The 25,418-nt window shown below is 51.1% G+C and overlaps 1 long non-coding RNA gene across 3 annotated transcripts; it reads right to left on the minus strand.

Annotated features, from left to right (window-relative positions):
* Positions 1–512: 512 nt before the first annotated feature.
* Positions 513–20,091, minus strand: LOC135403727 (uncharacterized). Of its 3 annotated transcripts, none has more exons than XR_010425478.1 (3): positions 19,986–20,091; positions 19,147–19,300; positions 513–602 (listed from the first exon to the last, which is right to left on the minus strand). It is a non-coding gene; the product is annotated as an uncharacterized LOC135403727 (long non-coding RNA). The 3 variants fall into 3 exon arrangements; XR_010425476.1 differs by having other exon boundaries at positions 19,147–19,294; positions 19,794–20,062; XR_010425477.1 differs by having other exon boundaries at positions 19,147–19,294; positions 19,986–20,053.
* Between the last annotated feature and the right edge of the window lie 5,327 nt (positions 20,092–25,418).

The raw sequence follows: 25,418 nt of genomic DNA on the forward strand, positions 1-25,418 counted from the left end.
GCTGAGCTCTGCTGGGCTGCAAAACGCTCTGGAGGGAAGCAGAGCAAAGCCCACTGCTGGAGTCACTGAGAGCTGGCTGGCTCTGCAGTGCAGAGCTGGGGGACCCCGGCGAGTGGGAACCAGGGAAATCACAGGAGCAGCTTTTCTATCACTAGTCCAGAAGGTCCTGGAAACTTCAACTGCATCAGTTCATTCTCCTTTCCTCTCCTGTGCCACCAGCTCGTTTCACACACAGGGGCCTATCACAGTGTGAAATTACACACCCACAGAAGAGAAAGATCAGTTCAGGCAAGGGCAAGATCTCACCTTTTCCTCTGATGAACATCTTTTTGTTACTTATTTTGTTATAATAACAAAAGAATAAACCTTGCCATACCCAAATCAGATTCTCAGAGCTGACTCAGCCAGCAAAATCAGCATTTTTTTCTTGTCTGCAGTGAATCAAAAATCGCTACTCACTTGTGCAGAATCAACTGAAATTTGAGGTGAATTAAATCCAAAATCTCCCTCTGTTCCTACAAGTGACTGACATGTCTTCTTTATTGCCAGTTTCTTGAGTGCTATTGGACCGATTTCTCCCATTTTCACTGTATCTCCTCATTCTGCAAAGTAGGGCAACAACAACATTTCACGTCTCTTGCAAAGACTCAAATTTCAGAGCGACACCCTCTCTGTGAGTCACTAGAGCCACTGAACGTTGTTAGAGCAAACAAAGGTGAAGTTGTATTAAGTTAAATCTCAGTGAAAAAGTGTTCTAGTTCCAGCATGTTGACTTGCATTTGTGCATATGAAGAGCAACTGCTGAATCACAGTGAGGTGATGATGCATCTGACATGTGGATAGATAATCTTTAACTGACTTGGTAAGCCAGTACAAAGGCTGTGGCGCTGCTCTTAATCTTTTAATTCACCTTAAACCAGCCTGAAACCGAACCTCGTGTTCTCACAGTGCTTTATTGCACTGAGAGAGCTTTCATGACTCTTCTTAAAAAGACAGAACTTCTGAGCCCTGGAGGTGAACCAAAGCATGTGCACCCTGTGAGAGAAAGGCCCTGTGAGCCCAAGCCATACCCTGGTGCATGTGTGGTGACTCCAGAGACCCCAAGGACATCTCTGTGCAACTGCTCCAAGTCTCCACTTAGAGGATGAAAACAGTATTTTACACTTTGGTGGATGCTGAACCGCCTCTGGATTTTGCAAATCCCCATTCCCCATTTCCACACTCCACAGGGCAGAGAGCAACTCCTGACCAAGCAAAGTAAAAAGCTTGGGGGCTAACAAGTCTCAGAGCAGAACATCTCCCTGGGCCTCTTGTGAAGAGCAGTGCCACCACCCCTGACCAGCAGTGCCCACTGCTGTGGGAGAGTGGGATTAATCACCCGGGGCTGGATGACCTGCCTGCTCCTGACTGGAGCTGCCACGGAGCTCAACCACCTGACAAACCTGGCTGGAAGTGCTGCAGAGGGAAGTCTTTTCCCAAAGGCAACAGTGGGACCTGGGAAGCAAAGGCAGTGCAGAAGGAATGCCTCTCTGGAGGAGTTTCCTCCTGGACAGTGAAGGGGGATCCCTTGTCCCCCATGCCATCCTTTCCCGGGAGCCAGGGAAAGCAGATTCTGTGAGGCTGAAGGTGCAGAGAAGATACCTGCTCACAGCACTCACTCCCATCCAGGTTTCACTCCCATTTTTGTGCTCCCAGTTTCCCAGTGTTCCACAGCCCTGCCCTTCATTTCAGTCCATCAGCAGTAGGATGTCCTCGGAGCGGGCAGGTGCAGAGAGGTGGATGGCAGGGGGACAGCAAAGGAAAAGGAGCGTTCACACTCCCAAACCCTCTGCCAAAATCCCAGATCCCCCAAACCCTTGCACCCTTCCCTGTCTCCAGAGCAGTAAATGCAGCAGGTCCCCTGAATTCCCTGCAGGGAGAGGGGGAGCAAGGACCAGGAACCCCAACTGCGGCCGCGGGCGCCCGCGAGAGCAGCTTCTCCTTCCTTTTGTCCTGGCTGGGGCCCTCTGCAGTTCCCGCTCATTCCAGCCCTTTATTCCTCACTTTCAGCCCCTTGTTCCCTTCCAGCTGGGCCGTGTGTGCGCTCTGGAGCTGCAGTGGGAAAGGTGGAGCGCGGTGACCCCCGGTCATCAATCACTGCCTGCGCGGCCGCTTCACAGCCAGAGCCTGATTATTGGCCCTGGGGAGCCGTGCAGGGAATCGGGAGGGGAGTGAGTCCATTTCCTGCCGCCAAACGCCGACATCAATTCACACCGGGGGGCTGCAGCCGCGGGGGGAGAGCCTGGAAACGGGATCCAGCCCTGGGAGGGGACGGGCGGGATCCACGCGCTGCTGCGGGTGCGTGTGAGCACATGTGTGTGTGTGAGCACACGTGTGTGTGTGTGTGAGCACACGTGTGTGTGTGTGTGAGCACACGTGTGTGTGTGACCACGTGTGTGTGTGTGAGCATGTGTGTGTGTGAGCACACGTGTGTGTGTGTGAGCACACGTGTGTGTGTGAGCATGTGTGTGTGTGTGAGCACACGTGTGTGTGTGAGCACACGTGTGTGTGTGTGAGCACACGTGTGTGTGTGTGAGCATGTGTGTGTGTGAGCACACGTGTGTGTGTGAGCATGTGTGTGTGTGTGTGAGCACACGTGTGTGTGTGAGCATGTGTGTGTGTGTGAGCACACGTGTGTGTGTGTGTGTGAGCACATGTGTGTGTGTGAGCACACGTGTGACCACACAGACCCGGCCACGTGGGACTGTCCCGTGCAGCAGAGGGGCAGCAGCCCGGAGGATACACTGGTTAAACCAACAGCAGGCAAAACCTTGGACTAAAACCAGGATCCAGCCCTTGATGGCTGGATCCTTGGATGGATCCAGGCTGGCTTTCTCCAGGCTGGGATTCACACCACTGCACCTGAAAAGCTCAGGGCTTTTTCAGTGGTAGCCCCTAAAAACGGCAAGAAAAGCTTACAAAAGTTTAGACCACAGCTCTGTCTCAGATTCCCAGAAAAACCCCAAACTAAACAACCACCACCCCACGCCCCGTTCTGAGTTTAGGCTGCGGGGTGTGAAGGGTTTTACCTCTGGGCAATGAGCTGTGGCAGCAGGAAGCCGTGTTGCCAAATACCTGCCATGCTTCCAGGGATGACAGGAATCCATCCTAACAGCCAGGAGGAAACAAAACAAAGCCCCACACAACCACCACATGATCAACACTGGAAGTATTTATAACTGAGATCCCAGAGTCCTGGTGTCTAGGAAAGCTGGGTGATTGCATCCTGACATTCCTACTGCCAAGGAACAAACGGGGATGGCAAGTACAACTGGTAACAATTTTCTAAAATTGCAGAAATTTCTCGTTGTTTTCTTTTTTTTTTTGGTTAATAGTTCTTTTGTCCTGACTCTAGACATTTTGCTAATCAGTTTATATCATATGGGAGCTATCAGCAGAGACAGTCAAGCCTGGGGATATGTAAAACCTTTCCATTGCCTGAAGAATCCAAGGAGACCTTTGACACTTGCAAAATTCCCTTGCAAGGGAAGGGTAAGGGAGCAAAGTCAGAGCCAAAATCTGCAAAGTTGTCTCTTCATTTGCTTTCAAACAGAATCTTAGAAGTTTCCCCTGGAGATATCATGTTTTTATGGGGCAGCAACAACTGAGGGACTGTTTTGCCAGGGACTGTTTTGCCAGGGCCACTTCTTCCCATCCTCTTGGCTCTGTGTCTTGCCCACTCCTCACCCGTGGTCTCTCCTGGCCGTCTGGCAAAACCAGCAGCACCTCTGCTGGAGCAGGGATGGTTCCCTGGAGCCACGTCCTCTGAGACAACACCATTTCATCAGGGCACTTCCAGCTGAACACACGTGTTCCTCCAGCCTTGGTCTCCCAGGAAAAAAAAACCCCCAAACCCAGCCAGAACCCACCCCACCACGCCTGAAACCACGGGAGGGGCCGGGGGGAGGTGCCACAGCAGCCTCTGCTTGGCAGCCCTGCACGTCTTTTCCCTTTCCTATTGAAATAAATGGAACGTGGAAATTGGGGAACCCGAACCAGTCAATTGGAAGCAACAGGGCAGAACCCCCAGCCCTGCAGCCGAGCTGCCACTGAGCTGCCACCGCGCTGGCACCGAGCTCTGCGGCCACAGAGGCTCCCCCCGTGTCCCTGATTATCCAGAGCATTGACCCCCAGCCCAGGCTCAGCCACGTCAGGCTCTGGGCTGGCTCAGGAGCACCAGGAGCCCGAGGTGTGCCAAGGGAAGGTGTCACCAGCTCTGCCGTGTGCATCGGAGCAAGAAGTGCCCGACAGAAAAAAACCCAGACCCGTTTGCCATTGCAACTATATCAAACCTTCCCCAAAAAGTCACTTCGAGGTCACTGTTTTTGTCCAGTATTTCAATACATTAAATGCAATTACTTCATTGTTGATTTACCTGTCATTAGAGGCATGTGTTTGAACATGATTTATTGAGTGAGTTTTGTGCCAGTTGACTTGCAATAGATTGCACAATATTCAAAAAGGCTCATTTGCTTGGCATTACATTAGAAGCAGGGTGATTGCAACACAAAGCAATGTAAATGAGTTCTGAGAGGCTCCATCATTCATGTTGTCATGTACTGAATCCTATTATTATTTATTACCATAATTGTACTGTGTTTCCTGGGGCGATAAATTAGGACTGATGGGTCCCGCTGACAGCCAAGGACTGGACTCGCTCTATATAATTTAATAGGGATACTGTTGGATCTCTGCTTGGAGGAGACTTAGGGAGGAATTTAGTAACTAAGCAAAATCCTTTCTTAAAAAAATTAAAAATAAAATAAAAGCAGTGAAGTTCCCCCCCCCTCCTTCTCCCTTGGCAGCAATTTAAGTCTTGATAAAAGCTGCAAAGGAAATGGGAGCACTCTGTCTTTCATAATAGGATTGTTAAAAAAAATCACTGCCCTGTGTCACAATCTGTTTTCTGCTCCCTGCTGACAGGCAGCCTTGCTCTGGGAACAGGGGGACAGCACGTGGCTTAAAGGGACAGCAGGGACAGCTCCCGACCCGCAGCAGCCCAGCTCAGCCCCACCCTGCCCTGCCAGCACCAGCTGGCCCCGAGGGAGGGCTGTGGGGAACATCCACACACAGAATGTCACCAAAGCCAGCTTTTCCTGAGCTGCCACAGGAGGTGCTGCTGGATGGCACTTCCCACCCAGGGGCCTCCCAGATCCCTGGGGGTCTTTGGCAGCCCCGGCTGCTCCGGTCACACGCCCCGACCCCTCCTTCCAGGGGTTCAGCCTCTGAGGTTCAGATCCCGGGGATGTTGTAGGAATAATCAGTTTGGTGACAACCTCCCAGCTGACACCTGTTCCTCCTGCTGGACCTTTCCTTCCCATGCACTGGAATTCTCAAAGCCTGAGCAGCCAGTGCAGGACCCGGCACCAAAAACCCCCCTGAGAGCAAACACAGCCCAAAGGTGGGACCACAGGTCCAGCACACTTTGCAGCAATGCTACCTGTTGAAACCAAGGAGTTTGCTCCTCCTAAACTCAGCTACTCTGGGGTGTGAAACACAAGGAGGAGGCACAAAACTCAGCTCTTATTTTTATATCAGGCACCAAAGGCTCTGAATGGGACAACTGAGAGAGAAATAGGGAAAGGACACCTCAGGTTCCAGTATCCAGATTAAGATTCAACAACAAAATTCTGCTTCTTTCCAAGCCTTTAAACACCACCAATACCCAATTTTTCTTCTACAATTCATGAAAAGAGACTCAGAGCTGCAGAACCTCAGAACTGCTGGACTAGAACAGGTTAATGGTCCCTACAGCCCTGTATGTTGTATTTGTGAGCAACCAAATGTCCATAAATCCTCCTAGTGGACAATTTTATGGAATAATCAACACATCAGGGATATTTCCTTCTAACCTTCCCTGAGTTAGTGACTGGCTTATGCCCTGAGGCGTGAGAGCTTATTGACTGGATCCATCTCTTGTTTGAGTCAATAGTTATCTGTCAATTCAGGTCAATTCAAATGAGATTTTATTGACAGGAGAAGCTACACAAAATGTTGCCAAAGTGTGAGAAAATGACAAGGCACCCCTACCTTCCTCGAGCCATCTGTCAGAGAGAGGCACAACCTGCACTGGTTTTACAGAGAGACTTTACTCGCAGCTCCATCAAATAGAAATTGTCCTTGATTTGGCTTCATCGACTTAATTGAGCTGAGCTCTGCTGAGCATAAACAAGATCCATCCTGTTTCTCCACGGACACCACCAGGAGTAGCAGCAGTGCATTAAAAGGCCGAGGTTGCAAACCCATAATTATGTTAGAAACAGGGCAGCAGGGAGCTCCTCCCGCCAGGGAGCACAACACAGAGCTGCACCCACAGCTGTGGGACCCCGGGCATCCCTCTCCCCCCTCCCCGCCGGCTGCTGCTCCAGCTCACGTCCTGCCCACCCCACGCAGACACATGAGCCTTGTCACTCAGCCATCAGAGGCGCTTTTCCCTCGCCCTCCCACGGCGGTGACACATTTTTGGCCGAGCAGGTCCCATTAATAGAAGCCGCTGTCAAACCCGGGGGCTCCCGGACAATGCGGGGATTGTGCGGGGCGGCCGATGGGCAGATCCCCAGGTAATGTGATGCAAGAGCTATAAAATAGCTCAGAGACACGGGCAAAAAAAAAAAACAAAAACAACCAACCACATAGCTTGGTTTTGAAGAGGCATTTGTGGTTTGCAGAGGTTTTTTTTCTTAGTATAAATTTTGGAACAGGCCCTGGCATCGGACCTGACGGGGTTTCCAAGCCCAGCCTGGTTTGACGTGCACATTTCCTTGAGCTGTGCACTGTTTCCTTGACTTCTCCAGCACCTCCTTCCCAGCACATCCTCCCCATCCTTCATTTCATTACTCGAAACAAGTGATGGGCCCAGTCCAGCTGGGCCCAGTCAGAGCAAGGATTCAAACCCCCCCTCTGCACTGTCCCCTGTGCCGGCGCTTTTCACCTCGAGACAAACCCGGCTCTGCTTTGCCTGACACAGTCCAGCTCCAGAAAGAACCTGGAGGGGACTCTGAGAGCCTCTGTGAGAAGGAGCCCTTTGCCACAGGGGCAGGGTGAGCACAGGGCACACACCTGATCCAGCCCTCCCTGGGGACCTGCCCCAGAGACCTTTCCCAGCAGTGGCTCTGGTGCTCCAGGTGATTCATGAGAACACGGGGTCGGAGCTCAGTAATTGTGACAAGTCTTTTACATAAATCATTGGTAATCTAACAAATACCAAGAAATGGCATAAGGAGAAAGCAGAGGAGGAGAGAGGAAACTATGCATGTGACTGGAGCCCCACCTCAACCCAGCAAGCAGCCAGGTAGTGTCCCCAGAGGGTTTTATCTCCTCTGAAAAGCACAGTGGCTCCTGCAGCTCGGGTGGGTGGGTGGGCAGCAGCTCTCAGGGCACTGCAAGAAATTCCTTTAGGGATGCCGAGGCTGTGCAAAACTTATCCTACTGTTTGTGAGGGCTGGACCCTGGATCAGGGCACTGAAGTGCAGGGAACACACGGCGCTGGGTCCTGCCAGCCATGCCAGGCTGGGCTTTGCTGCACACCCCGAAAGGACGAGGCACGAGGACCCATCTCTGCCCTCTGGCACCAGGGAGAGCCCGGCCCCGCTCAGTTTGTGCCCCAGTGAAGACACCAGGGCCAGGTCAGAGCCACTGAACCCCCTTTAGCTCTGCACATCCATCAGCTGGGGGGGGGGGGTCTGGCCCCCGGTGACCTGGCCTGGGTTGGAACCCGTGACCCCCCATCCATCAGGGCTGCACACCCCATTAGCCACCCAGCCTGCTCCTGCAGGGGTGCTTTGTGCAGCTTTGGTGAGCTCCCGTGACCCATCCATCCCTCCACACATCTCCAGGAACATTACCGTGGCACAGAGTCTGACTGAGAGCAGGGATGAAGATATTAAGCATGTGTCTCTGTCAGTTATGGCCATTATCATTAGCAGACTAGCTACTGTTCCCTATATATTCCTTTCAGAGCCGTTTACAGCCGAAACATTTTTAATGGCTCGATGAATATGAATGCAACATCCATAACCATTTGCACGTATGAGTCTTTGAGGCACATCCGTCTCCCACTGCAGGCACATCACCTCCCATCACCACTGTCACACCCAACAGGGAGTGGGGAGAAGGGGACCCCACTTTGCAGGGAAAGATGAGGACATTATCTCCTCCTGTTTTGTAAAACACGTTCCCAAATCTCCGCCACTGTCACCACAGACTCCTCTCCCCAGTCACCTACTTGTTTAGGTTCTTATCCTTTCATTAACAATGGAAAAATGCAGGCCCTTACATCTGTTAGCAGGCATGATTTTAGACAAATACAACTTCTTATCAAATAAGCCTGCAATAAATGTTTCATGAACAGAACCCTTCAATAGAACTCCCAACACTAATTTAATGAGAAGTATCAAATGAATTTTTTTTTTTTTATTCTGATATCCCCCCTGAGACAAATGATACTTTGCAGGCCTATTTTTAACAAATGAATTATTGACTTAAACTGGCACAATTAATCACAATATAATGGGATCAGGGGATGTTAGAGGCTCATTCAGCACGGCAGATGATGAGTACTGACTCTTCCAAGAAATGAGGCTCTTTAATCACTCCCAGATTAACAGCTACATGCTTTCAAATTTCAATCACAGGGAACTGGCAGTGTGGAATGAAAAGGGCCCACTCCAGCAAGAGTGAAGAAGTGGGAGGATTTCTTGCCCCATGGGAGCCTTGGTGCTCACTCTCTCAGAGATGGGCACCCAGCTTCCCTAGGGAAAGGACAGGATCTCCATTGTGCTGCATTTCCAAGGGGTTTTCCTTCCAGGTAAGAATTTGGTTTCACCAGGTAAGGATTTGGTTCCAGGACAGAGCACACTTGCAACCCCTCAGGCTGTTTGACACCTCCCTTAAGGGAAACTCTTCAGATTTTCAGTCTCCACCAGGATTCCACTCCAAGAGAAGCACCCAGACTATTTTCCTGATATGAAACCACCTCCAAATATTTTGATGGGGAGAGCTGCCAGTTTTGTGCCCACCTCAGCCCCAGTTCTTGTTGGAGCTGATGAGGAGAGTTCCCTGTTTGGGTTTGGGTTTGCTCTGTTCACCAGGAGGCTTCAACAGCTGCCCCTCCTCAAGCAGGGAGGAAACACGGCAGCTCCCATTATCCCTGAGTTCACACAGGAAAGGGGAACAGCTCTTTGCAATGGAAGAGCAGTGGGAAAGAGGCAGGGGAAGGTGGCAGATGCAGTGGGTTGTGCCAGACTTTTTCAACAAGTCTCACTGTCTGCAAGGCAGAGCCTGGAGATGGGAAGCAGCAAGTGAACCCTGGATGTGCCTGAACGTGCCCAAGCTCCCTCAGAACCGGGGCTGCTCTGCCACGGGGCAGCTCCTGGGGCTCTGGTGCCCAAAAGCTCTGCTTTATTTGAATTTACAGGCCTGTCAGAAGGGTAGGATTGATGGGGCAGTGGTCTCGTTTTCCCCAGGGGGGAGGAAGTGGAGGGATGTTAGCAGCAATGCTGGGCACATTATCATCTGCTGGTCCCATTTAACAACTTCTCACAACATATGCAGTTTACATTACAGTATCCTGCACATGTAGGCTTTGGCTGGAAATATCCTCCAGAGCTCGGGATTTACTGTCGTGCAAATACTCAAATACTGGGAGAGGCAAGGAGCAGGCATGCCAAAGAGTGGGAAAGGAAAGCCTCCTTTGTTCCTGCCTCTGGGCCCCGTTAACCCCAACCCTACCGTGCTGCAGCACAAGGGGTGCTGCTGCTCCAGCCTCATCTCCCCCTGTGGCAGCTCCTCAAGCACCATCAGCTCACACAGACTGACTTGGCTCCCATGGGCAGCTGGAACTGGGCCTCTGAGAGAAGATCTGCTCTCAGCCAAGCTGTCTTTCTTTTCTCTGCAGGCCTGGCACAACAAGGGGCCTCGCTCTGCCATCGCTGCCACCAGCTCTGCAGCCCCTGGGGAGTCTCCCCAGCCCTGGCAGTGCCAGCACAGACCCCAGGGCAGCAAAGGAACCACTGCAGGTGAAGCTGCAGGGACACAAGATAAGGAGTTTCCTCCTTGGTTTTGTCCTCCTTTGTGCAAGGAGAAAAAAAAATCAGGAGGAAGGTTCAGTGTGACATAAGAAGAGGACTGAAGAGAATCTCCTTGTCCATCCTATCGGCACAGAATCAGGGAATCATGAGTTGTGGAATGGTTTGGGTTGGATGGCATCTTAAAGATCACCTTGTTCCACCTCCCTGCTGTGGGCAGGAACACCTTCCACTACCCCAGGTTGCTCCAAACCCTGTCCAACCTGGCCCTGGACACTTCCAGGGATGGGGAGTCCACAACTTCTCTGGGCAACCTGTGCCAGTTAGAATTTATTTCTAACATCTAGTCTAAATCTACCCTCATTCAGCTCAAGGAAGCTGAATTTTTACCTTTTTAGGAACTGTTTCCAATGCTAGGCTGGACTGTCAGTCCATGTAAATAGTGTTTCCTGGATTTAGCAGGTGTAATCTCATTCTATACCACAAGTAACCTGACCCTCTGTACTGAGGAGTGGGCCTTTGGAACGAGAGTGTTAAAGCAGCAAGAATTCACCAGGATTACCCTATAAGTGACAGCTTTTGTCACCAGCAGCCATATCCAGAGAGGATTTTCCCTGGGAAGCCCAGCACACCTGCTGAGGGTGGCAGTGCTCCTGTCCTGGGGCATCTCCACAGTAAATGCAGCCATTCCCAGCCCTGGCTCCTGCCCAACCCACCCCAGAACCCCCCCTGTCCCTCCTGGACACACGTGTGGAACTGCAGCAGACCTTGGTCACAGCCACTGTGCAGCTCTACTTTGTGATGGATTTAATTACTCCTAATTTATACCAGGCAGGGCTGCACTTAGCAGGAAGCACTTAGCACTGTCACTGTAATGTCAGGCTAAATACACGTTTTTAGAGCTCTGGTCATTTACTACACCAGAGATTTGAGCCTTGGATTTACTATTTGGTGCTCCCAGACCCCAGTGGGCCTTGGGGGGTGTTGCAGCAGCCTGTCAGCGTTGCTCAAAACCACACAGAACTCTACATATGTGACATCCACCCCACTTCTCCATTCTGGAGTCACAGGGAACAGCTCTGCACCCCCCAGGTGTGACACAGGGTTTATTTTTACAGAGAGATTCCCAGATTCAGAGGCCTGCGAGCTTCCAGCCAACATAAATTGATGTGCTGAGAAAGGAAAGCAAGTTTATGCTTCCTGGGAATGTTTATTATTGCAGCAGTTCGAAAACGAAATCTCGTATTTGAGAGAAAAATATGGTTGAAGTTGCTCCTGCATGGATAGAAATGACCCACATTCCTACTCCTCTCTTAATTTTTTAATAAGCTGATTCATTCCCCACATGACATCACTGCATGTTCATACCTTTATCAAAAACATTAATAAAATATTCACTTGTTATTTGTTTACCAAAAATGCCTTTTATGAAGATGAAATATTTCTAAAATCTGCTCATTTATGTTTTCCACCGAGCAATATATTAAAAAAACAAAACACAATTTGTGTTGGTGAAACTTAAAGAGTTTTGACAGCAGCAACAACTTGTTTTGTGAAAATTGCTTCTGAGGGGAAAAAAAAGCAATTCTTTCAAACCCTACCATTTAATATTATATATTTTTAAAAACAACCTGCTTCTGTGCCTGCTCTTCACTGAGCACTACCTGTCCTTGATGCCACCTGAGGCACCTGAACACAGCAGCACCATCAATATAAATGAACACACTAAATGGTGATTGCCAGGCTGTCCATCCCCTCGTCCTCAAATGGCCATTTAGGAGGAATTCCTTGAAACTCATGAATGCCATTCCTTTTCCTCGCAAAGGTCTTGCCTACAGGGTGCAGGGAGGGAAGTTGAGATAAATGCAGCCCGGGTATGAGTTAATGTGGAGGTGTCAGAGCTCGGAGGAGCTCGGTGAGCTCCAGACAGGTCATCCCAAAGCAGAATTTGACAGCCCTCCCCTCGTGTTTGTGCCCTCACACGGCGAGTTACTGCTCAGGCTCCCCATCACTGCACTCCTCCTACTGCACTCCCACCACACACACCCTCCCCACTGCTCCTGGGAGCTCGGGGGCTGCACAGCAGAGTTCTGTCCATCCCACTCAGGGCTGTGCCCTCCCTGCTCCCACCCCACAGGTGGGATCCCAGGGACCTGATCCTGCTGCAGGACCTCGGAGCAGCCCCAGAGCCACAGCAGGATGGAGCTGCACAGGGTGAATCTGTCTGGGCTGCCTGCAAAGAGCAGCTGCTCCATCCCACCCTGTCTGAGAGCAGTGAGTGGGACAGGGGAAGTTTTGCTACAGAAAATTACTCCTGGTGTGTTGTTCACCTTTTGATTATTAATGAGAACCTAATAACAAAACAGCTGAGCAAACAAAGCCCCCCCTTCCCCTGCTCCTTCTCCTCCACTGTAAGCCCAGGGATTGGCCTGAGGGGCTCCAGGCTGCCTTTGCAAACACCCCCCTAAAATCCTGGGGAGGATTCACACGCCTTTGCTGACTGACAGGTGCCACGGCGATCAATGGGGGCAAGGAAAACAACCTGGAACCGTGGTTTAAGCTGCTGTTACACAGCTCTGGCAAACAAAGGAAAGGCTCCCCTGTCAGCTGTGAGTGACACGGGCATTGTCACCCCGTGATCGATCCCAGCCCCAGCACACCCAGCTCTTCCCAGGAACCAGCTGTGGCTGCAGGGGGAGGCAGCTGAGCAGGGATCAGGGAAGGATCAGGCGTGGGGGACTCGAATTTGTCTGCGAGCAGGTGTTGAGTGAATTCCTCCAAAAGGACAAGATTCATTCTTCCGCTGGCTTTGGGATGAATTAGCATGAATTTATAATCCATAAATCCTGGTGGCAGCGGAACAGCATCCCTCCTGTTGTTATTTATTTTGAGATTTTCACTGGGGCAATAGCTTTACGTTTGACATTTATATAGGTCACAGTGAGCTAATAGCCATCTGCCATCTGGGGACTTTTATAATGAACATTGCAGAAGACTATGAAACAATCTCTGGCATTTCCTATTCGAACAGAAGCTGAAATAGGGTTGATCTTTACAATATGCTCTGCTGTCTCTCCTCAGGTTTGCATTAGTCATTTGCCTGGCCTTGCTACACACGCACACACACTCGCACATATGGGAAGGGGTGGGCTTCAGCATTTAATACCAACAGTTAATCACCACATGCATGAAAAACACCCAATACCTTGCACAGCTATAAAAGGCCCCAATTCACCTGAAAATTCTTCATACATCTCAGAAATACTAATGACTCCCCAGCCTTCCTCCCCTGCAGCGCAGGCACGGGAGGGTCGGCTCTAGTGCTGGCTTGGCTGTGGTGCATCTGTGTGAAACCACTGCTGCAAGGTCACACTCTTCCCTCAGCACAGCCTCCCTGCCCTGCTCACCCAAAACACAGCCCAGGCTGAGCAGGGACAGGTAAGAACCTGCAGTTCCCAGGAAAACCCCCGCAGGCAGGAGCTGAGGTGCAGCACAGGAGCCCCATCCAGAGCAGCTCCCTGCTCCAACCCTGACTGCTCATCAGCTACCTGGGGCCTTCAGCCAAGTGCAGACAGCATTGAAACCACCTCTCCAGGGGAAGGCTGGGGGTCACGTCCTCCCCTCAACACGGGCCCAGCCTGCAGCTCCTCCTGGGCAGGAGGGTCACTGCCACCTCCCTGGGACAGCGTGTGCAGGGACACCTGCATTTCCCAGCACCTGGGAGCACCGTGCTGGCATCATCAGCTCTTGCAGATGGGGAACTGATAGAGCAGGGAAAGATTAACTGACTTGCTGAATTGTGTAAGCCACCTACACCAGCTGTGAGTGAGCCCAGGTGTCCTGAATTTTGGGTCAGCACTTCCACGGCAAGGCCATCCCTTCTCCCCACACCTACACAGTGTTTATCTTACAACAGGGATGTGTGAAAGGACTGAATGTGCTCAGAGGAGAATATCCCACCTCAATTAGTCACTCTCCAAAAAGCCTCATTGGAGGGCAGGCTTCCTTGATGCTTCATGTTCCTCCCGAGTTCCCCAAACCTCCCGAAGCCTCGGGGTAATAAATTACATTTGTCTGTGCCTTAACAGCACCAGCCTGTCCAAATGCTCCTCTCCACGACTCAACTCATGATGAAATGCCTATTTCCTGGTGCTGAGACCTGTGAAAATTGGTCTTCCCAGCCTCCCTCCCCAGGGCTGTGCCTCAGCCAAGGGGGCACCTTTGATCCCACGAGCTCCCTTCCTCCCCTGTGCCCTGGGACAGACGCCTGGTCCTGGGGTGTCACTTATTTGTGTTTTGTCTTCCAAGGACGACACACAGAGCACGTTTGAAATCCAATCCCCTCTCGTGGGGCTGCAGGGACAGGAGAGCAGGGAGAAGCCTGAGCACTGCCCAGGCTTTGCCCTGGTCCTACAAGGACTCAGGTTACACAGAATGCTGCCCTGGCTCCCACAGCCATAAATCTCCTGGGCTGCAACTTTTGCAAAGCCCAGCTGGTGACAGCTTAAATAACTCCATGCTCAGCTGCTGCCCACGAAAGCTGACAGGGAGAGGGTGGCCTGGAAAGTCCACCTTCCCTGCTTCCATCAGCATTCCCAGCAGCTGCTCCGGCTCCCCGGCCGGGTACAGCAGGTACCTGGGGTGGTGCAGCTGACTCGGGGGGCTGTGAGACCTCAGCTGGTGACACACATCCAGGGTGACCTCCCAAAGCCTTGCAGCCCCTCCTGCTCCACCACCAGCCAGGTCACGACTCTCCTTCCATGGCCCTCAACCCAATGGAGTCACTTTGCACCGGAGCTGCTGCCACAGGCAGAGCCTTCCCTCCCTCTCACCACAGCCCTGCACGCTCTGGCCCACACAAGAGCAGCTTCATTACAACCGAGGCACAGACAGATAAATGCTGTAACAGCCTTAGCTCCCCCTCTCCCACCCTGTGTGTGCTCCCACCCCCAGCACAGGCAGTGCCACAACACCCTTGGGGCCGGGCTGCTAAACAGTGCTCGTGGCTCTCTGCTCACACAGCCCACAGCTCTGCCCCAGGAGTGCTCCTGGGGTTGTTACTGATGTCTGTGCCACAGCAGCTTCCAGAGGATTGCCATTACACCCAGCCCAGAGCTCAGCCCTGCAGGATCACAGCCCCTGCTCTGCCTTTGGGTTACAAAGAGAGCAGGAGAGGGTGAGGCTTCACATTGTTCCACTTAAAGGGCATCACCAAAGGGTACAGAGACAAATGGCAGTGGAGGGGTCGTTCCTGTTGCTGGGGATGCACTTCTGCACCAGCCTCATTAGGTAAAGTTACTTTTGTTCTCTGCTGAGCGTTCTCCTGCCTTCCAGCCCTGCTCCATCCCTGCCCTGCAGCATCCCAGCAGCCCTTCCCTCACCTCTGTGCCCTGTCCCACTCCTGGCAGCCCCCCAGACCTGCCTCATCTCGCCCCTGTTCCCTGCAGTCCCTTCCAGCACTGCCTCTGATGTCAATCACACCTATTTTAATGTGTTAACTTTCTAAATCCACTTTTGTGCTCACTTAACAATAAGCTGCTTTGATCAGGGTACTACCAGCAAAACCAACAAACCCAAGCCCCTCACCCCCCTCTCCTGGAGCAAAGCTCACCAGGCCTCGGGCTTGTAAAACCAAAGCAATTGCAGCCTTTAATTTTATTTCCTTTATTTTCAGGCTGTTAGATGCTGGTTCTGATTAGGGGCATTCTGAGCAGCCATGGAGTTATTTTAAATAAAAACCAGCTTTGTTGAGCTTTGGGGGGAGGGTAAAAAAAGCACAGCCTTATCAGTTTAGAAGGGTCTGGCAAAGCTGATCCTGCCAGGACAGCCCCCTGACCAGTGCAAATACACTTCACTGGGCAGTGTCACTCTCAAACAAGCTGCCCAGATGTCACAGACAGGAGGTTCCTGCTGAGTGCACGTGGCTTTGTGACACTGCACAGGATTTTACAGCAGGGTCAGGGGAAAACTCAGGACCAGCCATTCAATGCTGTTCAGTTTGGGCACGAGATCTGTCAGCCCCAGCATCCTGCCCGTGCTTTCCCTTTCAGAGCAGCTCCTGCCTGCTCTGGTGACTGGGTAGCAAAACCTTATCTTTGTTCTCATCTCTCTGTCATTCTGGATTTTTACCTCTGTGGGTACGTGCACTCTCCCTCCACCCCCTCAGACCCCATGACCTCAAGGTCCTTCACCTTTCAGTGCCAACATCGTGTCAGAGCTGAGCTCCTGCTCCTCAGGAAGGAGTTACTGGGACCATTCATGGGTCAGGGATCAGATTAAGTTAAAGAGACAAGGAGATAAAAGCTGGAGCAGGCTCTCGTGGAAGAGTTCATGGAACAACTGCAGCACCACAGGACACGTGGCCTGATTTAAAGTGTGCTGAAACCAGCAGAAACTGATGTGAATGCACCACAATGCCTGGTGTGGGGTTATTTGTACCCATTATTTTTACCCTGGTTAAATACAGAGTGAAATGGCTGTATTAGGACTAAGATTTAATGCTCCATGGTGAGACTTTATATCTACCTTAAGGCTTTTTAGGGCTGAAAACACTGATCACAGTAAAAAGTCCTGCAGCCACAGCCTTAAAAAGCTGCCTCTGAGTCAACCAGTTTCAAAGGCTTTTTCCCCTCTCAGAATTTTGCAGCATGACACGATTTCATTGAGCAGATGCTGGACAGATAATGTGACAGTCTCACAAAAGGGGTGTTTCCCTGAAGTGCTCTGGAGTTTGCTGCGTGACTCTGATGTCACTACAGGAACTCTGACAGCCATCAGAACACTTTAATGAAGCCCTTTTCTTTCCTTTCCTTTCCCTAAGTCACGTCTCTGTTGTAGTTAATATTTTCACTGCTCTGTGACACACACAGACGGCCTGGCAGCACCTTCAGGGCCTGGAACACACCTTCCCATGGCCCTGAGTGTGAGTCCTCCTGGGCCAGGACCTCATTACTCCAAATGCTGAAGCAGCACTGGCATCCCAAGTGCCCCGGAGTGCTGAGCAGCGAGTGCAGCAGAGCAGAGCAGAGCAGAGCAGAGCATTGCACGCACTTCAAAACGCTGATTTATTTCCCCAGGACATTCCATGATATCAGCAGTTTGAAGCTGGGAGCTCCTCCCCAGCCTAGGGAAGGTCAGCACCCTCTGGAGCCAGTGTGGGCTCCCCTTGGCTGCCAAGCCAGGACCCCAGGTAGCCCAGGGGCTTTCAGCAGGACGTGGCCCCTTTCCAGCACTTCCAACCCCAAAATGTGAAGTCGTCTCAAGACAGAACACTCTGAAATCCTTTCAGCAGGCCTGGCAAACCCCCTGTGAACGTGTGCACACGGGGGGGGACGTGCAGGATCCCTGCTCTGGGAGGGGACCCAGCCCCACTGTCCCCTCTGCTGGCAGCCCCTGCTCCGCTATGACAGCCCATGAGTGAATAACCTAATCGAGCCATTAAAAGAAACAGAAGCCCTCTGCCCTGTTTGATTTCTCTCCATAATGATGTAAAGTGCACTTTAATGGAGTCAAAATGGTCCTGGGCCATTCTTGTTAAGGCCGTTTGATGCAGTGCTATTGAGTCCCACTGCTCGCCTTCATTACCTCCCTCTGCTCTCCCCCTGCATTGTGCTCCACACTTCCCCACAGCTCCTCTGCTGCCACAGCCCCTTGCCTGCATTTTGTCTACATAAATTAGACCTTGTGCAGCATATTGGCCTGTCAGGGGACTAGGAAGAAACTGTATATTGTTTCTGGCATTCCCGGGCCCTTCTGCCCCTGACATCTGCTGTGTTTGTGACAGGGAATACATTCCTGACTCATTATCCGGGCGAGCGGAATCCCTCCCTGACAGCACCATTAATCAGAATCAAGCAGTCCGGCAAATAAAAAAAAAAAAAGGGGGGGGGGGAAGAGAGAAGAAGAAAAAGAAAGCAAGTAAAGAAAAGAGACAGTTTCTAACTTTCACTTCTGTGTCATTCCGGTGTCTGGACAAGTAGCAATCCATCTTGCTGAGTGACAGCTCTGATGGATGGCATTATTTATGCTTTTGTGTATTAAAAGACAGTTCTGGCACTGGCTTGTCACTCACCAGAGATTTAAAAAAAGTTGAAATTTAATTTGAAGGAAAAGAGGGCAAAGATCAGAGGATTCTGGCTGGGGAGTTCTGCCTGGGAGGGACAGAGATTACAGCAGGAGGGAGCATCACAGAGGTGTAGGGATGAGGCATAAATAAGTAATCACCCTCCCAGGTACTGAGGCCTCTGTTTTTCCTGGTGTGTCTGTATCAATATCTCCTGGGCTGAGAGGTCTGTGTGTTGACACAAACAGGTTTGATGTTCCTTGGAGGGGGATGCCTCACTGGGGGGGTGAGACGGGCATATGCTTAATTTTCTGTACATAATTTGTTTGTGTACACAAACGTGATTATATATGCACATATGTATGTGACTCCATGTGTGTCTGTAACAGGGTGGCTTCCCGTGCACATGTGTATTTACACAAATTAATTTTAAATACAGGCTTTTTGTCCCAGCACACACATCTTCAAGATACAAAACACTTCCCTAAGTATCCACACACACAGGAGGACGGTCACGTGGATACATCCCAAGGTGAACAATACACCCACTTCTTAAAAAATGTTTACTTAAACTACTTCTCAGTCAATTTGAGCGCAAACCAAGGACAACATTCTCGGGGAGCTGTCTCGTCCTGACCCATTTCTAAACTCGGGATCACGAGGAATGTAAATCCATATCTTTGTTTAGCTGTGCTGATTTATGTGCTGGCACCCGAACCCACAGGTGTTTCTACACCTGTGCCACATCCTGAGCAAACACCAGAACACGGGCAGAGGGTGTCTGGGGGCAGATGTTACACACGGAGGCACGAGAGGAAACCAGCAGGTCACCTTCACCTCAGGAACAAACAGGTACCTCTCCCTGAAAATTGCTGATTCCGTGTATTTATGTTCCATGGCCAGAGTGAACAGCAAAGACTTACCTGATCTGAAGACCGTGGTTAACTTATTAAAAGGCATCATACAAATTAGGCATCCCCAAATTTAGGCGTCAACATTGATTAAAACCGCGAACCTTACCTGGAAAAACTGAATCTGCTCAGGAAGTCTGGGCCACGGAAGGATGCTCAGCTCTTCCCTCATCCCCTTTGGAAGTGTCCTGGAGGAAGTGCCTGTCCCCTGCTGTGCTGGCTCTGCTGCAGGCTGGGGACTCGCAGAGGTGCTGGTGCTGTTCCTGGGGATGAAAAGGAAGGGATTTGGTCACAGGTGGAGCAGGGCCACCAGGAACAGCCCTGCTGGGACCCAGCAGCTCGTGCTGCTCAGGGTTCTGCCTGCCCTGGCTCTGGGGGGCAGGGACACAGCACTGGTGTCACACAGGACACAAGGGGTGTCACTCCCTGGTGTTTCCAGCCCTGAGCAACACATGGGTCTGACCTGAGCAAACACGGAACAACAACAAACATCGTTCCTATTATTTATCACTTTTGCTTGGAGATGACCCAGCTCTTGGCTATTTGGACAAACATCTGCTTTGGAGCCCATTGCCCAACAAACAGCATTTGCTTCTAATTAATACAAATCTGTTTCCTTCCCCAGCCTCAGCAGTTTTCCCTTCCCCTCTCCTGGGCTATTGGCACCAGCAGCATCACCCCAGCACACCTCCCAAACCCTGACAACAGCCCCCCTGGAGGCTGCAAATCCAGGGCAAAATCCCAGCACTCCAAAACCTGCCAGAGTTCCTGGATCAGTCCAGGGATGGTGTTGACTTGCAGGCCCTGCTGGATCGTTACTCTCATCCCTTTGGGCTCTTTTTTCCTTCCTGGGGATGGTGCATCTCCTGTTCCCACCCGCTGGGATTTTTCAGCACTTCCAAGTGACTGTATTCCCAAGGTATGGACTGAGCAGGGAGCTGCTGTTACTCAGAGCATTTGAGAACCCCCCAGCCTGGGTCACAGCACTGCTGTCCTGCTGGAGATGGAGGTCAGAAGGTGGCCCAGGACCGTGCACTGACTTCATCTGGAAAAGTTCCCTGACTGGATGACATCACAGCAATCCCAGGCAACGAGCTGTCCCTTCAGGGTGTGAAGTTGTGGAATAAACCTTATTCTTTCAAGATCCAGAGCTTAAATTTCAAAGTGAGATGTGTGTGTAATCCCCTCAGGCCCCTTTGAAACCCCAGCCGGTGTTTTGAGAAGGAACTGGTCATTTATCTACTCCCAGTCTCAGCAAGGCAGAGCCTGGGGATTGGCTTTTTTAAAATGTTGATGCCATGAAATTGCAATTGGCTGGGAGGCAGGGCAGGCTGCAGTTAGGGGAGAAATATGTGGAGGGGTTTCTCTTCCCTGGCTCACACAGGCATGAGCCGGGCTGGTCAGCGACTGCTCCAGGAGGAGACACAATAATCATCACTCAGAACAGCCAGGCACACTCAAAAGGGAGACTCTGTCTTATTTGTCAGTCCTGCTTTATCCATCTTATTGGACTGGGAAATAAAGACGTCCCAGGCTGCTCCTCAGCCGGGGTGACCGGGGTGAATTTTCACAGCCGTGCTGGGGACAATTTCTACCTGTGAGGGATCTGCCCCCTGATCTCCCAAGCCAGGGGAACATAAGCTCCTGCCTTTTCAGCGTGGCAGTGGGAATGTTTAATTCGATTCTGTCGTCTGTCAGAACAGCAGGCAGAGGGGAGGAATGCACTGGTGTCATATGGAAACCACGGCTTGATGACGGACAAAATTAAATCCTTGCAGTTGGACATAAACCATGGTAACACAAAATATGCAGCGAGTCAGGCTTGCTTTTCAGTGCTGAAAACACAAGGCCCCACTTGGCAGGCTGAGGAGGGGATATTAGTCAGATTCAGACATGGTTTTCTTTGTTTTATTGAAGGATAAATAATTATGTGCTGAGATATTCCAGACTCATGTTAACACAGCTCTGTGTGAACCACAGCAGAGGATGCTGTGAGAATGGGAAGGACTGAAGGTTCTTTAACCTACAAACTCTCTGGGAATTCTGCAGAAGTTTTGGGATTTACTCCTAGAAAACAACCCCAAAGTTCCCTCCTGATTTACAGGACCACGGAATCTTTTAGGTTGGGAAAAAAAACCCATCGAGTCCAACCGTTACCCCGGCACTGCCAAGCCCACCACTAGAACATCTGACATGCTAATCTCCATAAATTAAACCTTCCAGGCACTCTCTTTCTTGGCATTCCTCAGCTAACACTGATTCAGTGGATCCCACGTCTCTGCTCAGCGTTCCTGCTGCTGCTGCTGCTTCAGCTGGGGACCCCTCGGAGCAGCTGGATGGGCCCCCCTCCCCTGGGCTCTGGGAACCGAGGGGCTGCCATGCTCCCAGCACTGGGGCAGCTCTGATTCCCTTTTGGTGCCTTGTTTCCAGACAACCCCTCACGGGCACGCCGGAGAAAACAAACGGGAGGGCAAAATAAAGTTATTGGTAACAACCCTTCCCTCTTTCTGAGTGTGAGAGTTCCGACACAGATCCATCAAAGGTACCCAGACCTGCTGAATGGCTCAAAGTGGCACTCAGCAAATGCAGGTTCTACCTCACACTTGCTGTGTGTTCCACAATCTCCCAAGGGCAGCTGCTCCTTTCTGCCTTAAATGAAACCCCACTGCAAAAACCCCCAGTGCAGGATCCAAGGTGGTCCAGCCCTGTCCCACTGCCAGGCTGCTCCTTTGCCTTTCCTTGTACACCCTGATGGCACAGGCTCTGGCTTTGTTCCAGTTTTGTGTTGTGCCCTCATGCAGTGGAGCCCTGCCCTGGCCTCTGCCAGTCCATCTGCAGGGCTCTGACCTGGCACGGGGGGTACGAGCCCCCCTCTCCTCCTTTCCCAGCATCCCCACCCCAGCTGCCGCCTCCCAGGGTGATTTATGATCTTCTGCCCAGTGAAATCTGCATTTCTGGTGCCTGCCAGCACTAATGGAGTGTGCAGAGACCTGACAATATTGACTGATCTTAGCCATTCGTGTTCCTCTTTCCTGGTCAGCCGCCTCTGCTGCCAAAAAACATTTAAAAGGGAAAAGTGGGAGGCGAAAGCCACAATCTCCTGATGAAGATGTGGAACTGCCTTTCTCTAGAAAAAAAGGCTGCTCCAGTGCCTGCCCTCTGGAACTGAGCTCTGGATGCTGCTTTCCATCCTGCACTGAGTGTAAAATGGAACTTGCAAATCACTCCCTGGAAAAGGCAAGGGCCAGGAATGTCACCCAGCAGGGCAAGTTTCCGCAGGGCTGGAATCAAGCTGAGCAGCACAGATCCGTGGAGCTGGATTTCACGTCCCTGCTCCAGAGGTTTGCTCATTAACAGGGCTCTGAGTCTGCTATTGAAACCCGGGGTAAGTGGTTCCTCCGGCACAGATCCAGCAAAGCACTTAGGCAGATTCATAAATTTGTGTCCCATTGACTTCTGTGCAACTATTTATGTGCTCAGAGTCGTGCATGTCTTAAATGCATTTCCAGAAGGGCCTGGTGCTCCACAGCCTTTCTGCAGCACCATAAACCCCAGCCTTTCAGAATTCAGGGCTCTCCTTTCCCCTCAGCCACCACAACTGCAGTGCAGGATGCAACTTCAGAAACTGCTTTTAGAAACCAAAGAAGCTGTAGTTCTGAACTTCTAATAATTCTGGAGAGCAGCCCAGCCTTGACACATTAAAAAGAACCAAGAAAGAACAAAAGCCATGGCTGCCACTTAAGTTCATGTCTTGGGAGACCATCCTTTGGCCAGTAAGTCCAAACTGACTCCCACCTCCCACTGAGGCAGATGAATTGAGTAGCTGGGAGCAACTTTGCATTAATCAATTTTTTTTCCAGAAGTGCTAATTTCATTCCTTAAGGACCCCAGGCCCCCGAGAGCACCAGAAGGTGCTGTGCTCACCCACGTGTCATCCACGCTCTTCCCCTTCCCCTTCCCAGCTGCAGCACAACACATTCCTTAATGTTCCAAACCCCAAAGTGACATCCTGCAGAGGATGATTTACAGTCAGCCCAAGCTGCTCTTGATACGAGTGGTAATTTCATCAAACTAAAAGCAGTGGTGATTTATTTTTAATTATAATTACTCTCTCGGCGCAGGAAGCAGAGCTGGGAGCGGGGTTTGCATTTCCTGCTGGGTTTGTCCTGGCCCTGCACAAGAGCTGCCTGCAGGGTGCAAGCTCTGCTCGACAGCCCCTTGCTCTGGCTGCATTTTGGGACAACCCTGCACTGAATGTGCTCCACTTTGTGTACAGGACAGGGATAAACACGATTGTTGGTTTGTTTTGGTGCTTTACCCTCCCCTCTTCACACCCCATGGACGTACCTGTCCTCTCAGCTCTCCATGAGTCACCTCTGTGCTCCTGGCTGGGGGAGGACTCCGTGGGGACCCTCTGGCACTGACCAGGAGGAACCAGCAGCACAATCCACAAGACTCCAAACTTTTCTCCTACTTCCTTCCTCCCACGGGGCTTTCCAGAGCCTGAGCTGCCAGGGGCTGCAAGAGAGGGACATGCAATTAAACTCCCAGGGAAACCTGCCTTGAGGAAGGTCTCTGGACAAAAACAAACAAACAAAAAATCCTCGGCATTTTGATATTTTGGGGGGTTTGTGCTTCTTGCTGCTTCCCTCCAAATAAAGCCCTTGAGGAACAGGTTAAATGTGTTCACGGAGAACTTCAGCTCTGGGAAACTCCAGTCTGTGGCAGTGGCTCAGCTCCCCTTTGAGCTTCACCCAAGAAGGGACAACCCACATCCCCCTGCCCTGCACTCCAAGGGGAGCTTCACATTCCATCCTCATGGAAACGGGAGCACTGCGTGTCAGCAGGTGAAAGGTGAGCTCATGGGCCAGGATTCCCTGCCTGCACTGCTGCAGAGATGGCTTATTGCTGAACTGGGAAGGAAAAACTGCAAAGCTGAATATCAGAGATTTGCCTTTTGCCTGTGGAGTTGTGGGGGTGAGTGTGGATGTGCCAGGAGGAATTGCCAAAAGCTCCCAGCCCAGCCCAGCCCCTGCTGGAGTTTCAGCACTCTGGGTGAAGTCTGTTCCCAGCTCACCCCTTCCCACCTTCCTTGACCACACGTTTCACTGCACTGGCCTGGCTGTGAAATATCTGGTGCAAAGCTCAGGAAGGAAATGGGGCCCACGAGGTGGGGAGTGAAGCACTGAAGTGCTGGATTTCATAAAGCAGAGAGATGAAACACGCGCTGACACACGAGACTGAACATACCCACGGGCCATGGGACGTGCTCCCAGACCTGAAAGGATGCTCAGGCAAACCCTGTTTTCATCATCCCTGTCTATCAGCACCCAGCCAACACGCCTCAGAGGGTCCATGGAGACGAGGTATTAGAAAGATCATGCAGCCCAGGGAAGTACAAAAGTGATTTAAAGTGTTCTAATCTCCTTAATCTGTTTCTTCTCCCTAAAGATGCTCAAAGCCCAGGCCAGATCATCAGCTGGCAAGTGAAGTCGAAAAGCACTTAAATAAGACCTTAAATTTAAGCTCATGTTTGAATTCTATTTACCACAAAGTTCATTTGAAGATAAATTCATGCTAAAACAATATTTCTAAGCAAAAAAAACCCCTCACTTGAGCCAGAGTCTTTGCAGTATAAACAGAGCTAATCTGTTCTAGATGAGGCTTTTCTGCTCTGGGACTTTTTTCCCACTCTCCTGTGCCTCTATCATCCAGCAAAGGGAACAGAATTTGGGGGTGTGGTGACTTCTCTCAGCAAACCTACCAAGTTCTGCTTGGATTTTGGATATTCAACTAACTGCTGGAAAAAAACACAGTGAACCAGTTTGTCACCAAGATGTAACACAAGCAAAACAAAAACTGCTATAATAATGAATCAAAATCTGCTGTGCTTGTTTCAGCCTGAAAAGACCCGTTTTCTTGATCCTTTTTTTTTTTTTTCCTGCAATTACCTGGGAATTGCAAGCACTGGCTTAGGGTGTTATGAGGATTAATACACTCAGGTAAAATTTAAGGCATCATCACCTACAGACATCCCAGTGACAGTTCACTGGTACCTCAGTTATTATCAGGGGCTCCTAATCTGAGAGCCACAGATTGAATATCCCCTGGAGTGAGCAGACCCCTGACTGCCAGGTGTCATTCCCAATGGGATGGGCAGGGTCCCACACACATGGGATGGGCAGGGTACCCCATACATGGGATGGGCAGGGTCCCACATATATGGGATGGGCAGGGTCCCACATATATGGGATGGGCAGGGTTCCCCATACATGGGATGGGCAGGGTCCCACACACATGGGATGGGCAGGGTTCCCCATACATGGGATGGGCAGGGTCCCACACACATGGGATGGGCAGGGTCCCACATACATGGGATGG

This window comes from Pseudopipra pipra, chromosome 28, assembly GCF_036250125.1.
Source record: "Pseudopipra pipra isolate bDixPip1 chromosome 28, bDixPip1.hap1, whole genome shotgun sequence".
NCBI lineage: Eukaryota > Metazoa > Chordata > Aves > Passeriformes > Pipridae > Pseudopipra > Pseudopipra pipra.